The sequence below is a fragment of the Notamacropus eugenii genome, chromosome 3 (assembly GCF_028372415.1).
Source record: "Notamacropus eugenii isolate mMacEug1 chromosome 3, mMacEug1.pri_v2, whole genome shotgun sequence".
Classification (NCBI taxonomy): domain Eukaryota; kingdom Metazoa; phylum Chordata; class Mammalia; order Diprotodontia; family Macropodidae; genus Notamacropus; species Notamacropus eugenii.
In genome coordinates, this window is record NC_092874.1 from 354205776 (window position 1) to 354223103 (window position 17328).

Genomic DNA, 17328 nt, shown 5'->3' on the forward strand with positions numbered 1-17328 from the left:
TGAGACCAGTGAATTTCACCAGGATTATTTTTCTTCCCTAGTAAACTCCCTTCCCTATCCCCACCTTCCCAGTGCATTAAGATTATTTTCCTTTTTATTTTTTCATTAGTTATCTTTCTTCTCTGAAGTCTTATAATATTTTGGGGGATACTATATGTTTAGCATTTAATCACTTGTGATGTCTCTTCTATTGTCTTGAACTATTTAAGCCTTTTATTTTTTCATTTTTGTCATGTTTGTTCCTTTTTCTCAACTAGATTTAATGCCTTAATAATAATAATTCACATTTACATTTCAGGGTTTATGTTACCCACTTAGATTTAAGAACTTTAAGAGTTTATGAAATGTTAGTGTGAAGATACTGTAGTGTGAAATAGGTGGTATAAGTACTATTATTCCCTTTTACAGAAAAGAAAACTGTACCCCATCTAGTTCTTACTATAAAGTCTTATAGTACCAGATGTTCAATAAATATTTATTTTAATTTCATTTTAGAATAGAAACTATTTGGGGACTGAAGGATGTTTTAAGTAGAGTAGTTTAAAATACTTCAAGTACTCCTTATTTTACCTTCTACAATCAAAGACACCAAATACTGAGAACATTTGAGTACCGTGAAGGGCATTGAGACAAGCTTCTCCAACTCATGTCTTCAAGATGACAGGCAGCACAGCATATTGATAGAAAGAGCTCCTGTCCTAGACTGAAAACCTGAGCCCCAGATTTCAGATTTAACATTAACCCATCTATAATCTTAGCTTCTGCAAGAATCCTTTGATGGTCAGTCCCAACTCCCTCCATTTTAATATTAATGCCTTTTTTCTAGGATTATTTCCAATTTACCTTGAATATATCTTGTTTTTACATAGTTGTCTGAATGCTTTCTCCCCTGTTAGACTATAAATTCCTTCAAAGTAGGGGCAGTTTTTCCCCCCTTTTTCATTGTATCCCTAACTCTTAGTGAAGTGAGTGCTTGACACCTAGTAAGCACTTTATGCAGGTTACTGATTATATGACTGGTAAGTTATTTAATTTCTCTCCGCCAGGAATCTGAGCCAAAGAAGGTAAATTCTAAAACTGAGTAGCCTCCTTTTCTTTCTTAAAATTTCATTTTATTATACTTTTTCAAATTAGATCAACTTTTCTTTTTCGTTTCCTTGTCCCTTCCTCCCACCTCCCCTTACCCCAGTTCTATGGCAGTGGCAGTTTGACACCGCAACATGGTCAGTTTTCTTTAGGTCACTGACTGGGTCATTGGTATTTGTGTCTTAGTAAAAGCAGCTTCTTTCGGCCATGACATTAGGTTACTCTAGGTCATACCCTATTCTTTTACTCTGGAAGGTAAGATTGTCAACACAATTCCAGTCAACTCCTAGAAAATCCCTGAAGGAATATAGTGTTCTTTCACTTTGAAAAAACCATGAATCTTCTCAGTGGGAAAATAAATGAGCAAATGGCACTTCATTCCAAACAAGTTATATGTTAAACTTTTGTTACTGGAGCTGACATAACAATAGTTAAAACTAAAATGTTAGACCTTATAGTAGTTACAAGAATTCAAAACTTTTGTTAGAGGCTGCAGTCATAAAAGTTAAGGCAAAAAAAAAAAATGACTATCCTTTCCATTTGTGGCTCTGAGAAGAATGTTGTTCCTCTGCAGGTTGACAGTACAAAATGGACGAGCCAGGTATTTTAGGATGCTGTGTCAGATTTCTTGTGTGGAAGCCTGCTAGTGTCTAGCATTAAACTGTGAGTTATTGCTGCTTGGGGCTTGGCATATTTCTTTTGTCCTCCAGGGCATGCAAGTTCCGCATTTCTCTCTCTTGAGTGACAACATGGTCAAGCTTCTCAGTTAGAAGCATACTGGTCTGTTTCTCCTCCACTTTCTTTTCTGAATAACGGAAAGCTGTTGTTAATTTTAAAAACTGCCACTCATCGTTCATGGAAAGAGTTTTTCAGGTAAAGTTCAGTGGCAAAAATGAACCAGTGATTGCTGTGGGGATATGAGACAAGTGATAATTCAATCCAGTTAATGATCATTTTTTTCACATATAGAATAGTTTCAAAAGAATAATCTTTTTTTTAAAAAATGGATAAAATATGCTTCAAATACCATTGCCAGTTAACTTGGCTCCCTATTAAAAAAATAAAATAAAGTATGAAGAAAACAAAGAAAATCAAAGTGTCACCAAGTGACCCAGAGCTCTAGTGTGACAACTTTGGGGTGACTTGTTCCTACTTTTGTTTATTCCCTCCCCCATGGATATCTTCTCCTTCTTTTTCTTTTACAGCTTTGTCTCTGTCACTGGATCTATGGTAACAGATGGGGCATTTTGACTGGCTGCTTCCTTTCTTGTCTTTGTAGATTCTGTTGTCTGTCTATTACTCATCAATTCAACAATAGGAGGCTGCCCCACTGCCTTTATTAGTCAGTCTTACTTCAAATCAATCTCTTTTTTTTTTAAGTTCTAAGAATGAGTTTAGTTAAAGTGATTGATTTGCCTCCCCCACAAATGGTTTTATTTTTCAATGAAAAACAAGACACCTCTCAATTTCTTAAAAGATGTCTATACTTTTCTAATAGGATCTGGTCTTATGTGTATCCTTGACTCAGAGAATAGTTTTAAAAGGCATGTAAGAAGTCACACTTTTTAAATGGGCATTATTATAGAACTATTGGTAACAATATGATAACTTACATGATGTTAGGTGCTATAGGATGTACAAATATCAGTTTCATGACTTCAGAATTTCATAATACCTTTTAATTGTGTAGTACTTTACATTTCCAAACTACATTAACATGGAATTCAATGAAGAGTTTTTAAACATTATTGCGTAGTAGTCAACAGGAATATGAAGATCAAATGAAAGAGTTTCCTGTTCTCAAGTGCAGAAGTACATACATGATCAGTTGCAGAGGGAGAGACTACTCAGGGGAAGGAATGGGAGTTGGTGGGGTGGTGGGGTGGTGGCCGTAGGAAGTAGTCAGGGAAAGCTGCACAGTCTGGGTAACACTGACTTGAACCTTAAAGGAATATAAAGATTTTGAGAAGCAAAAATGAGGAAAGAGTGGATTTCAGAAGTGGCCTGTGTAAAATCATACAAGTGAGAAATAGAATGTTGAATCTGAGAAGCATCTAATGGTTGTAATATTGAGTACATACAGAAATACATAAAAGAGAGTAATGTGAAAGAAAGATAGAAAGGTAGGTTTACATCACAATGTGAAAAATCTTAAAATAGTAACTGATGAATTTGTATTTTGTTCTAGTGATAATAGGATCCTATTAACTCAAAGACTTTTCAGTAGCTTAGTGACATAGTCAGACCTATTGCTAAAGGACAATTATTTTGGTATTCATCTGGAAAACTAATTAAAGTATCTAGATATTACATGGTTATGAGATAGACTTGTTAGCAGAGAGAAGGGAACAGAAGAAAAGATGCTATGGAGGGAGAATCAATAAAATTTGGCAACTTATTGAATGTATAAAGAGTGGGAGATTAAAGATTTAAGGGTAACTATGAAAGCTATGAATGTGGGTGTACTGGATGATCACAGTAATATTGGCACCAATAAAAAGTCTGGAAGAGGATTTAGCAGGGAGGATGTTAAGAGCCATTTTGTATGTGCTGAGTTTGAACAGTTAATGGGTTATGGAGATAGAAATGTCCATCAGGTAGCTGTAGCAAAACTGCAATTCAAGAGAGAAGTTATGATAGAGAGATTTAGAGAACTGCAAATTTGATAGGAGTCGTCAGGGCCATAAGACCGTCAAGAAATTGAATGAAATATTTATCTAATTTAATTTCTTTTTCCCTAAAAACTAAAAATAAAATTCCCATGCTTTTCAGACTAGATTAGCTCCTCTTATAGTTGTTGCTGCATTGGAGAAGTTCAGTATATCCAGACCTAGGGAGGTGGCAGTGATGTTGTATTGTTTCTGGTCAGATCACATCAGATGAGTTGAGTTCCATTCTGTCACCGAAGCTAGAGGATACTCAGAGGAGGACACTGAATGGTGAAATGCCTTGAGGTTCGAGTCATCTGAGAAGCAGTTGAAGGGATTGGAAGTGGTGACTCTGGAGAAGAGAAGACATGGTAGTAGCCTTAAAGCAGAGCAAGTCTAAGGTTTATCTTCTTGGACTTAGTGGACTAAACCATGAGGGGAGTGAGTAAAGCTGCAAAGAAACACCTTTAGGTTTGATGAAAAGGAAAACTTTCTAGCAATTATATTGCCATCCACTACTTACCCAGGCAAGGTTCCACCAATATTTATTTTTTCTACTAGTCGATGAGTAGATAGATATAATTAATTCAAAATGAAGACATTTAATGAATTAGCCCAGTAAAAAAAAAAAAAAAACAAAGCAACAAAACAGTTGTCCCATAAACCTGAGGCACACTATCCTACAAATAGAAGTCATGCTTTCAGTGGAGAGAAAGGCCATATGCAGGCAACACAAATGTAGAGAGTGTCATATATGTTGGGAACATAACTCATCAGAGCATACACAGAGGGGTGCACATAGAGGGTGTTACATGTATGGCAGAGTATACACTAAAGGAATTAATGTAGCTAGCTTATGGGTGTTGAGGCATATACATATAAGGAACATATGTGACCAAGGGTCATGAATATCTCACTGTGATCACTCACCAGCATTCTTGCATCATGTGCGATCTCTGCTGGGCGTGTGATATCAATCAAATATGAGTCCTTTTGGAATGTTGATCTTTCTTGGGTCATGTGGTCATTGCTGGTTACTTCTAGGCTAGACCTCCTTAGGTATGAAGTTATGAAACTTCTCTCTGTTCCCAACTTTATGTTTCAGCTGGAATCCTCACCCAAAATGCTGCTTCTCACCCATAACATGATATTGCTTTTTGAGTTTAAAGCCCAGAAATTTTAGATGTGAACATTGTTGCTATTACTGTAGAGTTGCTTCAATTGTGTCTAACTCTTCATGACCCCCTTTGGGCTTTTTTGACAAAGACACTGGAGTGTTTTGCCATTTATTCCTCAAGATAATTTTACAGATGAGAAAACTGAGGCAAACAGGGTTGTGACTTTGCCCAGGGTCACACAGATATTAAGTGTCTGAGGCTGGGTTTGAACTTAGGCCTTTTTTACTCTAGACTTGACCTTCTATCCACTGTGCCACCTAGTTGCCCACTTAGATTTGTGTATGTATGTTTATACACATGCACACATACACAGACACACATATCTACATATATATACACACATGCTTGTCTAGATGTATATAAATACTAAGATTTATATCTTTTATTTCCTTCTATATCCTCATCTATATCTACATTTGTATTTAACCTATATATCTTTTAGAAAGATAGACTTAACACACCTAGTCATCAGATTAGGGAGAAAAACTCACCAGAGTTTTCCTTTGACAAAGAGTCTGTTTTTTTTCCTCTGAGCTTTGACTGGAAAGGACATTTCCTCTCCAGAACGAGATTCCCCACCCAAGCTCCAAAGTTCCTTGGAACAAAGAGCTGTCCAGATCACTGGTACCTTCAAGCTTATCTTTTTTTTTTTTTTTTTTTTTTTAAGAATGGAACAGGACTGGTGAGCCACTTTCTCAGTCATCAAGGCCAGTGTGTTTGTCAGAGACTTCACTTTGAATTAGGGTTTAATATTCCTTCTTTCCCTGATTAATTTTCAATTATTAAGGTGTACCCAGTGAGTATCATTTCTGAGGTTATCTTTCTAGCAAACTGCCAAGGGCTCTCTAGGTTTGGGGCTCGCTAGTTTTCCAACCTCAATAATCTTTTTAAATTCTGTGAAAAGCAATCAGAGAGGGGAAAGATCTAAGAATCAAACTAATCTCAGGAGAAGGTTATTGTCTTATTCTTCTCCATTTTTATTGCCACCCTAAAGATGTATATTTCGCCAGCAACACATTGGAGCTACCCACAAAGTTAAATAATCCACTTTTGAAGCAAGTGGACTCCGCCTTGCAGGAGGTCTTTAAACAAAGGAGATGGACTTTTAAAGGGCTTTCTTGTTCAAGTATGGGTTGGGTTGCATAGCTGTGATACTTTGAGATTCAGTGACTCTACTGAGATCTGCAAATCTGCATGGAGATGATAATTAAACCCATGGCAACTGGTGAGATCATGAAGAGAGAGAACAAAAAGAAAGAAAAGATCCCATGACTGAGCTCTGGGAAATACCAACACTTTGAAAACAAGAGTCAGATGAGCAAATGAAACTGAAGAGGAACAGTCATCAAGGTAGGAGGGTATTGTCATGGAAATTTAGGGAAGAGAGGAGATCTAGGAGGAGAGAGTGGTCAAAAATATCAAAAGCTGCAAAAGAAGGAGGAAGATGTATGAAAACTGAGGAAAGGCTATTGCATGTAGCAGTTAAAAGATCACTGGTAACCTTGGAGACAACAGTTTCAGCAGACTGTTGAGGATGAGAGCCATAAGTGAGGAGGAGTTGAGGAAGTGGGGGCAGTGAGAGGAGGTAACTCTGCCTAGGAGCTTGGCAGTAAAAGGGAGGAAAAATAAAGGATGATATCTTGAGAGATAGCAGGGTCAAATGAAAGGGTTTTAAGGGTGGGTAAAGTAAGGAGGAGCATGAGTGTGTTTTTGTGGACTTTAATCCATTCCCATCCTGTTCTCACTAAGTAGAGACAACACATTAAATGAGAAACATTTGTCAGTTTGGCCTAAGAAAAAGAAAACAGAAAGCAGGTGTATTCTAAATGGCCTATCTCAATGTACTTTGAATATCCAGTTGGAATATCCCAGTATTTGAGTCACTCTTTGGGAGGAAAATAGGCCCTTTTAGATATGCATTCATTCATAATGCTAGAGTATCATTTACTAACAAATGATGCAGCAGTACCCTAGTGGCCTTAAAGAGCTTTAATGTGGATTCCAGATGTGCCTAATTCCTTTCCAGGGTGTAACGTATGCCCTGGGAGGATCTAGCAGTTGTCTCACTGATCAGTGCTGTGTTCTTGGAGGTAGACAAAATACCTCTCCTGTTTTATAGCTGGGGAACCTACTTCCATGGCCAAGGAAGAGGAAATGAAAAGACTATAGTAATTTAGACAGTTGTCTAATGTGTAATCTACTAGATTACACATCTGGGTTTTTATCTCTGTAAGGATTTCTGTATGAAGGTTAAAAAAAGAAAACATATGTTAGTAGTTTTCCATGAGCCTGCCCTCTTTTCCTATGTGAACTACTGGCCTTGGCATAAAGAACATTGTGCCAAAAGGGAAACAGATCAATAATTTCTCTTTTCTATGATAGGTATGAAAGAATTCGTGGCAGAAACCTTATTATATAAATTCAGGAGAAAATACATTTTTCATCACCTCAAATGCATACAAAAAGTTGCTGTTAATATTTTCTTAAAAGCAAATCTGAATAATAAGAGAAGATATTTATTACAGAGTAGTCAAATAAATTTTATTTTTGGAACACATTAAAATAAGATTCAACTTAAATGTAAAACTCATATTGTATCTAGAACAATTATGAGAGAAGTTATTACACATCAGCTTTGAAGATATAAACTATATAATTGGATTTTAAAGATTTCTCACTAATACAAATTATAAAAATTACTTAATATGGTTATATTCATGAAATTGGTTCTAAATGTCTACCAAAATTGCGAACTGAACCTGATTTCAATGCTTGAAAAGCAAAGTCAAATTTGCTAGTGTCTAAAATACTCACTGATGAGAAAGTTTAGAAGCTAAATTGCTACTTTTAGTGCACTAACATTTTACATTTCACAGGGATGGTATTTATTCAGTTTCAAAACATCTGAGGATTTCATATTGTGTCAACATGGGATTAAATAAAATGAACACCCAAAGTTTTAGACTAATAAAAGCTGTTTGTGCCTTAGATAAACAGAGTAAAAACTTGTAGTTCCAATTTGAGTTATCCATCATAAATATAGTCCATCTCATTCAGTTCAAGACTTAAAATTGGTCCTGAGTCTGTAAATGAAAGTAGTTTTCTGAATTGATTAGGAGTTATGGCAGGATGAAGATAGAGAAAGGATAGTGACATTATTCCTGGAGGAATGTATAGCAAAAGGTCACTAACTCTATCCAAAATTGCAAAGTGAAGCTCTTAGGAAAATTTGTGGGAAGAAGATATAAATATATGGCATATTACTAAAGCGTAAGTGTCAGAAGTATTAAAGTCCAAAAATGCGTGAGCCTGGTAAATAGAGCTCAGATGACAAAGACGGAATTTTTATTGTTGTTGTTTTAAAACTCTATTGGGGTAGTTAGGTATGAGATGGGGAGTTAGGAAGATCTACACTCAAATATAGCCTCAGATACTCACTAGCTGTCTGACCTTGGGTAAGTCACTTAACATCTTACTTCTTCAATTTCTTTACCTGTAAAATGGGGAAAATAATAACATCTACCTCTCAAAGCTGTTGTGAGGATAAAATAAGAGATTTTATACACACACACACACATACACACACACACATATGTATATAATGTACATATATATGTATGTATTGCTTTGTAAACCTTAAAGTGCTATAGAAATGCTAGCTATTATTTTTGAAGAAAAGGGAAAGATAAGGATCAAAGCAAGTACCTAGCTAGCTAACCCTAGTGAATTTTCACCTGATTCAGATTAATTACTAAAAGAATTCCTCAGTTATTAAAAGAACTGTTATGTGCTTAATTGTTTGATCACTATCAGTGATATATACAATAAGAGAGAGACAGAGACAGAGAGAGAGACAGAGACAGAGAGAGAGACAGAGAGAGAGAGAGAGAGAGCAGATTAAGGGTAATATCAAGGGGAAGACACTAAAAATTGTAGAGAATGAAAATGATCTACTGAAAAAAGTGGAATTTGGGCTGTCTTGAAGGAAGCCAAGAGGTTGTAAGAAAGGAGAGAATTCCAGACATAAAAGATAACCAGTGTAAAAACTTAGAGATGGAAGAAGGAAGATGTAGTAGTTTGTGTAAGGAGCATTATCCATGCCAGTGTTACTGGATTGTAGAGTATGAGACATATGGGGCAACTAGGAGATGTAGTGGATAGAGAGCTGAACCTGGAGTCAGGAAGTCCTAAGGTCAAATCTAGCCTCACACACTGTGTGACCATGGATCTATTAACCTTGTTTGCCTCAATTTCCTCATCTGTAAAAGGAGCTGAAGAAGGAAATAGCAACCTACTACAATATGTTTGCCAAGAAAACTGCAAATGGGGTCATGAAGTGTTGAACATGACAGAAATGACGGAACAACAAGAATGATGAGAGCATGAGGAGGGGAATAAAGTATAAGAAAACTGTAAATGAAAGAAAGACACAGATAATGAGTCTTTAAATACTAAAGAGAGGATCTTGTATTGGATCCTGGAGACAACAGGGAGTGATGAATTTATTGAGTAAATGGGTTGACATAGATCTAAGCCTTAGAAACCATCTTGCCATCTGAATGAGGGATAGATTGGAATGTGGAAAGACTTGAGGCACAAAGACAAAGCAATAATAATAGTCCAGGTGACAGGTAATAAGAATCAGTGTGAGTGGAGAGAAGAGGACATATAGGAGACAAATACTCACCAGGTAGTTCTTCTGCATCTCCCTTATTAAATCCTTATTGCTCTCTCTGTAATGTCTTCTCCTTCCCCATCCTCTCAGATAAGAACCTTGCTTTATATTTTACAGAAAAAAATTGAGGCTGTTCACTGTGAGCTCCATCATCTCCCCTCTTCTTCATATTCTATGACTCATATGCCTTCTCTCACTATCTCCTCTGTCACTCATGTTTCACCCAAAGAGGAAGCCTTGATCCTTATCAAAGCCTACCACTCTACCTGCACAAGTGATCCCATTGCACCCCCTTTCTTCCAACAGATTGCCCCCTCTGTCACTCATCTTTTATCCCTTCTGGCTCCTTTCCTACTGCCTGAAAATGTACCCACATCTCATTCTAAAGAAAAACACCTCCACTTAAAGGTTGATACCATAAACAAATTAGGAGAGCGAAGAATAGTTTACCTATCCTATATATGAAGAATGGAATGATTTATGACCAAACAAGAGATAGAGAGCATTATGGGATGTAAAATTGATCATTTTGATTATATTAAATTAAAAAATTTTGCACAAACAAAACCAATTCAACCATGACTAGAAAGAAAGCAAAAAGCAGGGAAATAATTTGTCTACTAATTGTCTCTAACAAAGTTCTTATTTCTCAAATATGTAGAAAATTAAATCAAATTCATAAGAACACAAGTCATTCCCCAATAGATAAATGATCAAAGGATATGAAGAGATAGTTTTCAGAAGAGTCATATGAAAATGATCTAAATCATTATTGATTAACAAAACACAAATCAAAACAATCCTGAAGTATCACTCCTGACCTATCAGAGTGGCTAACATGAATGAAAAGGAAAATAATAAATGTTGGAGGGGATAAGGGAAAATCTGGTCGCTGTGGATGGAGTTGTGAATTGATCCATCCATTCTGGAGGCAATTTGGAACTATATACAAAGGGTCACAAAACTGTAATACCATTTGACCTATAGATCTACTAGGTCTGTATCCCAAAGAGAATAAATAAAAGGGAAAAGTACTTATTTGTACAAAAGTATTTATAGCAGCTCTTTTTGTAGTAACAAAGAATTGGAAATTGAGGGGATGCCCATCAATTAGGGAGCAGCTAAATAAGTTGTGGTATAGGAATTTTTTGTAATTTTTTTGATATTTAAAGTTCCATATAAATATCAGTTATTGCCATTACTAACACCTAATGTTTAAAAAAGGAGGAACCCAACATATAAACTATTGGGAAAACTAGGTATAGGAATGGACTGTCTATCATCTGTATTCTCCTCCATCTTTCAAAGCTCTGCCTTCACCTTCACACAGCTTAACTTCATTCAAAGATGCCCTTAACATTTGTTTTGACCTTCTTTTATCTGGGTAAATAGAGTTATGACTTGGGAAGATAAATGCTTCCCATGTTCCTCTGTTCATCGAATATGTCTTATTTGTACTTTCACAATATATCTTATATATTTCACCTTCTCTCTACTCATACACCTACTACCTATTTCAGATCCTCATCAATTTTGATATAAATTATTGCAGTAGTCTTCTATTTGGTCCCTCTGGCTCACATCTCTTTCTACTCCAATCCACTGCTGATACAGCTGCTGAAGTGATTTTTCTAAATTCTAAGTCTGTCCATATCAATTCCTCTACTTAATAAATTCCAGTGGTTTCCTATTACCTCCACAATCAAATATAAATTTTTTTTGGGGGGTGGCATTGAAACTTTTCAAAAAATGGCCCCTTCCTGTCTTTCCCATGTTCTTATATTTTACTCCTGTCCACACACTCTATGATGTAACCACACTGGACTATTTGCTACTTGTCACTCATCACCCTTCATCTACCAATTCATGCCTTTGCACTTGCAGTCCCTCCATGCCTGAGATGCTTTCCCTTCTCATTGCCGCTGCTTATTTTCCTTGGCTTCCTTCAAAACTCAGTACAAAGCTCAAATTCTATAGATGTCCTGTTTCAGTCCCTCCACTTTCCCTCCAAGATTACCTTCTATGTATTCTCTCTGTCTCTCTGCCTCCCTCTCCTCTGCCCTCCCCCCCAATCCAGTTGGATGGGGAGATTAGCAGAGAACAAACAGGCAGTTTTGTTTGTACAAGTCATAATCTCACATTTCATAGCAGTGGTAGACTAACGAATACCATTGGAATATTACTTATGTTTATTTTTTTAATTAATTAATTTAATTTTAGTTTTCAACATTCACTTCCACAAGATTTTGAGTTCCAATTTTTCCCCATCTCTCCCCTCTGCCAACCCCAAGATATCATGGATTCTGATTTCTCCTTCCCCAACCTGCCCTCCCTTCTATCATACCCTTCCTTCTCTCATCCCCTTCCCCTCTATTTTCTTGTAGGGCAAGATAAATTTCTATACCCCATTCCTTGTATGTCTTATTTCCCAGTTGCATGTAAAAACAATTTTACATTTGCTTTTAAAACTTTGAATTCCAACTTCTCTGTCTTTCTCCCTCCCCACCCATTCCCACTGAGAATGCAAGCAATTTGACATAGGTTATATATGTATAGTCATGCAAAACATTTCCAGAACAGTCATGTTGCAAAAGACTAATTATATTTCCCTCCATCAAAGCCTGCCTCCCATTTATTCTATTTTCTCTTTGAACCTTGTCCCTCCTGAAAAGTGTTTACTTCTAATTACCACCTTCTTCCATTTGCCCTTCCTTCCATCATCCCTCCACACTTATCCCTCTCCCCCTATTTTCTTGTAGTGTAAGATAGATTTTCATACCAGATTAAGTGTGCATGTTGTTCTCTCCTTAAGCCAAATGTGATTAAAGTAAAGTTCAATCTTTCCCTCTCATCTCCTCCCTCTTCCCTTCCATTGAAAAAACTTTTCCTTGCCTCTTTTATGTGAGAGATAATTTACTCCATTCTATTTCTCCCTATCTCTTTCTCCTTTGCCTTTTAGGTTAGTCTATTTTTAAGGTGTTATTTTCTTCAGCACTTTTGGATTTAGCAGTTTCTACACTAAGGGAGTTTTGATTTTGTTTTCTTCTGTCTATTATTTTGGCCTTCCTTGTCACCCAAGTAAGATTCTATAGTCTGATTCTTTTTCCCCTTTCTGCTCACTTCCCCAGCCAATTACTTGACTTTTGAGCTCTTTGTCAAGGTAGTTCTCTGTTTCCACTGAGGTTGAGGGGTGTACTGTCAGCCATTTGATCCCCCCACAATCTGTGGGTCTAGAGCTCCAGAAACAGCCAAGGCCTGCTGAGGTCCTGTCTGAGTTGGTGGAGCCCACACTGGACTGCACTCTGCTCCAAGTGTGGCACCATAGACAATATAAGGAAAATGAAGTCTAGAGATTAAACTCAACAGTTACTCCTGAGGAACTATGTCCTGTGGAACTGTTGGGTGATGAAGTGAATGTCTAAATTTTAGTGCTCTGAAGCAAATCAAGTTGCATCAACACATATAGCTCTTGGTAATGAAAAAGAAGGCTGAAACCCTAATCTGATGATTTGACTGAGGAGAAACTAAAAAGTTTCCATCCCTCCTTGGGGTTTATTTTTTCCCAGGCTTCCAATTCATTGCTTAGGCAGAAACAAGAGAAATGCAGAATCCAAAGTATATTGACTTTTCCATTTACTACCTGTGTAATGTTGAGTTTACTCTCTAGACCTCATTTTCCTTATCTATACAATGGCAGTTTTGGGTTGGATTATATGGTCTTTTAGGGCTTTTTAAACTGAAAACCTATATATATATATATATATATATATATATATATATATATGTATATATCAGCACAAGGATATCTTTATTTCTCTTTTTAAAGTTGCTATTTTGTTTTTAAAAATGCCACTCTTTGGAATAGGAGAAAAAGCTTAGAATTTTGTTTTAAAACATGTTGAATTGATGGCTGCATATAGAAATCCAGCAGTAAGCAAAGGGTATATACTTACGTCAGTAAAGAACTTGAAAGCAATGAAGATACTTGTGTCAAGAACTTGAAAGGATGACTGTTCACTGTAATTTAGATCATGTGCTGACAGATAACACTGAGTTCACTGCATATCCATTTTTTAATTTTAACTTCTCAATTACTGATTCCATCCCTGAATTTGCAAGGTCATGGCAAATTGTACAATTTATTCTTTCCTTCTTCAAATGCATATATCTTCATGTCTCCCCACCTACGTATGTCTTAAAGGGTCATACAGCTATCAAAGATGAAATTGCCCCTCTCTCTTCAACAAGAGGAGGCTAAGGCAATATGAATTATACACCAGGTTCTAAAAGTATGTAAGCCAAGGCATTATCAGACTGGAAATCAATCACAGTACCATAGATTTTGAGCTCCAAGGTACCTTAGAGGCCATCACATCCAGCTTTCTGGTTCTACTTGTGCAGAAACTGAGACTAAGAGGGATTAAATGACTTGCCCTGGGTCACATAGCTAGTAAATGTCTGAGGCAAGATTCAAAATCAGATTTTCCTGATTCTAGCTCTAACCACTCTACCATCTAGTTTCTATGCAAGGGACCAGAGATACAAAGACATAAATAAATTGATGGCTTGTAGATTCAAGAAGTTTATCTTTTTGCAACCTTTCCAAAATCAAGTTATTTTTACAGAATTGTTCTCTGTCTCTGATTGCTCATGCTCATGAACTATAGTCATTCAGAAAGGATGACACGAAACTTCTCGAATCAAGGAAATTTTTTATTTGCATCTGGAAACTTAAAAAAAAAAAAAAAAGGAAGGTAGTGCAGCTTCTGTGAACCCCAGGGAAGACTTACTGATTCTTTTCTAATTCTACTATACATATATGTCTAATTGCTATGAACTTTTTTCCTTTTTAAAATCTCTTGATCTATTTCCTGTATTTGCCATAGAGATACTTCTGTGGATTCAGAGCTCCCAAAACAGGGGAAGAGAAATGGGTTGGCGCTGAGCTTTTAAGAGTTAAATGCCCTGCTCCCAGGTTTGGACCTTGGATTTCTCTCTATAGAATTTTCCCATTAGAGATTAGAGACTCCTGAAAAAAAATTTCATCTGCTTTTTGTTTGTGGGTTCTGAGCACATGGTTTCCAAATGTGACATTTGGAATGTAATCCTCAAGCATTTTGATCAGATCACTGGTTTTATCCATTGCTATCCTCAGTGAATGCACTGCACATGCAATTCTGGCCCCCTCTCAGAATTTCTTTTTCCTGTGTACTAAAAAAATCATGTTTAACTGACACATTCTTTCCAAAGGATACAGACATTTAGTGTGAGTGTCTTGAGAAGAATGGTGAACTAGGTACCTTCACTTCCTAAATATTTTAAAACTGTGCATGAGTTCTGCAGATGGCATCTTTAGTCAGTTATATCCCTTGTGCTCTGTCATTTCTTGAGACTGCATTGAAAAGTAACACATATGAAGCAGGTTTAATAAAATTCAGGCTTTATTAATGATCATTATTTCTATATGGTGTATATTTAATGAATGGAAAAAGATACTAAAGATAAAAAAGAAAGGCCCTGAGGTCTTACCACGGTCAGGGAGACAGGACAGTTGAGCTAGGTGGTCAAGAAGCTAGATGTTGCACCAATATCCCCAATGAGGTTATAGGCCTCTCTCCCATTGAAACAAAGTATAGTGTGTTTCCCATGAGAAAGTCTTGTGTGTTATGCTATGCTGTAAGCTATTTTAGGTCTTAAACACAGAATAAACCAAAGGGTGGGATGGTTTTGATGTTATAGTAGAAAGTCAGAGACCGCTGTGTCCTGGATATCACAGGATCTTCCTCAGTGATTATGGCATATATCTAAGAACAAATATAAACATCACTTGTTAGGAATTTAGAATCCTGTCCAGTCTGACCCAATTCTACCTTTTCAGCCTTCTTATGCAGAGAAGGAGGAGGGACCACATTTCAGGCATACAGGGTAGTCAGTGTAAAAGCTAAAAAAAATGTACATGGAGGCAAGAAACACATAAGAAGAATGAAATGGTACAAATAGGTCGGATTGGGAAAAAATTCAATTCCTTATCAGAGGTATTTATATCTGTTCCTAGAAGTAATGAGGAATCATTGGAATTTATTGAGTAGCAGAGTAATGGTTAGACAAATCTAACTGAAACAACTGAGTACTCTGAGAAGGAGTAGTAGTGTCATGTGCCAGCTAAGTCAAACCATTAATCAGAGGAGCAACTCTTATAGAGACTGACCTGATTATTGCCTTTACAGATGATTTCAACTCTTCCTGCCCTCTCTCCCCTTCCCAGCAGTCATAGCTACTGAAGACACAGAAAACAAAGTTTTCACCACCAAAATCCTTGTTACTGTCAAATAGTTCAACACCATAAATGGATATGGTTTTATCAAGGGGAATGATGCTAAAGAAGAAGGATTGTCATCTGCCTTGTAGTTATATCCTAAGGACTGTTGAGCCTGTCCATCTAGCCTACAGTTGAAATCTTTTATATGTGTTATGTTCCTTTCTTTCCCTGACCACTTCAACCACCCCTCCCACTCAGCTCATTAGCATGCAATCTTCTTGAAAGCAGAGACCATTTTGCTTTTCTATTTGTATTCCCCAGTGCTTGGCACATAGTAGTTAATCAGTGTTTTTCATTCCTTTTTTCATTCATTCATGCTTTGAGAAAATCACTTTTTCTACTGTGTGGAGAATAGAGTGGAGTGGGGTGAGACTTTGTTAAGGAGACCAGTTAATTAGGAAACTATTGAAATAGTCCAGGCCAAAGGTGATAGGACCCTGAACTAGGATAGTGGATGTGGATAACAGGTCAGAAGATGTTGGAGAGCTAAAAACAAGAAAAACTGCACACTGATTTGTGGTTAAAGTAAGAAGTTGAACATGGCACTGAGGTTTTAATGCTGAGTGACTAGAAAGATCATGAAGGCTTTCATAGAAATTTGGAATTTCCTTCAGTAGAAGTTCAAAATTATGTTTTAGATACGTTGAATGTAATATGACTATAGAATATTTAGTTTGAAATATCCAATAGGAAGTTGGTGATGTAGAATTGGAGCCCAGGAAACTGATTAGGACTGTGTAAATTTTTTTCTTCTTTTTCAGTCATGCCTGACTCTTCATGACCCATTTTGGGGTTTTCTTGGCAAAGCTACAGGAGTGGTTTGCTATTTCCTTTTCCAACTCATTTTACAGATGAGAAAACCAAGGCAAACAGGTTTAAATGATTTGCCTAGGGTCATCCAACTAGTATGTGTTTAAGGATGGATTTGAACTCGTCTTCCTGACTCCAGGCCAGGCACTATATCCATTGCATCCCGTAACTGCAAAAAACCAAAACAAGATAAAACGTGTTTCTGTTATATTTTCGACACCATTGCTTTCAACTGTGTGAATCACAACAAAATGTGGCAACTCCTCAAAGACATGGGAGTACCAGATTATTTTACTTGTCTCCAGAGGAATCTGCAGGAGGGCCAAGAAACAACAGATAGAAGCAGACATGGAACAACTGACTGGTTTAAGATTAGAAAAGGAGGCTCTATATTGCTACTTTATTTAAATTATATGCAGAGTGCATCATGCTAAAAGCCATCCTGGATGAATCAAAAGCTGGAATTAAGGTTGCTGGAGAAATATCAACAATCTCAGATATGGAGATGATACCACTCTGATGGCAGAAAGTAAAGAATTAAGAAGTCTCTTGATGAGAGTAAAAGAGTAAAAAGTGTAAAAGTTGGCTTGAAGCTTAATATCAATAAAACTG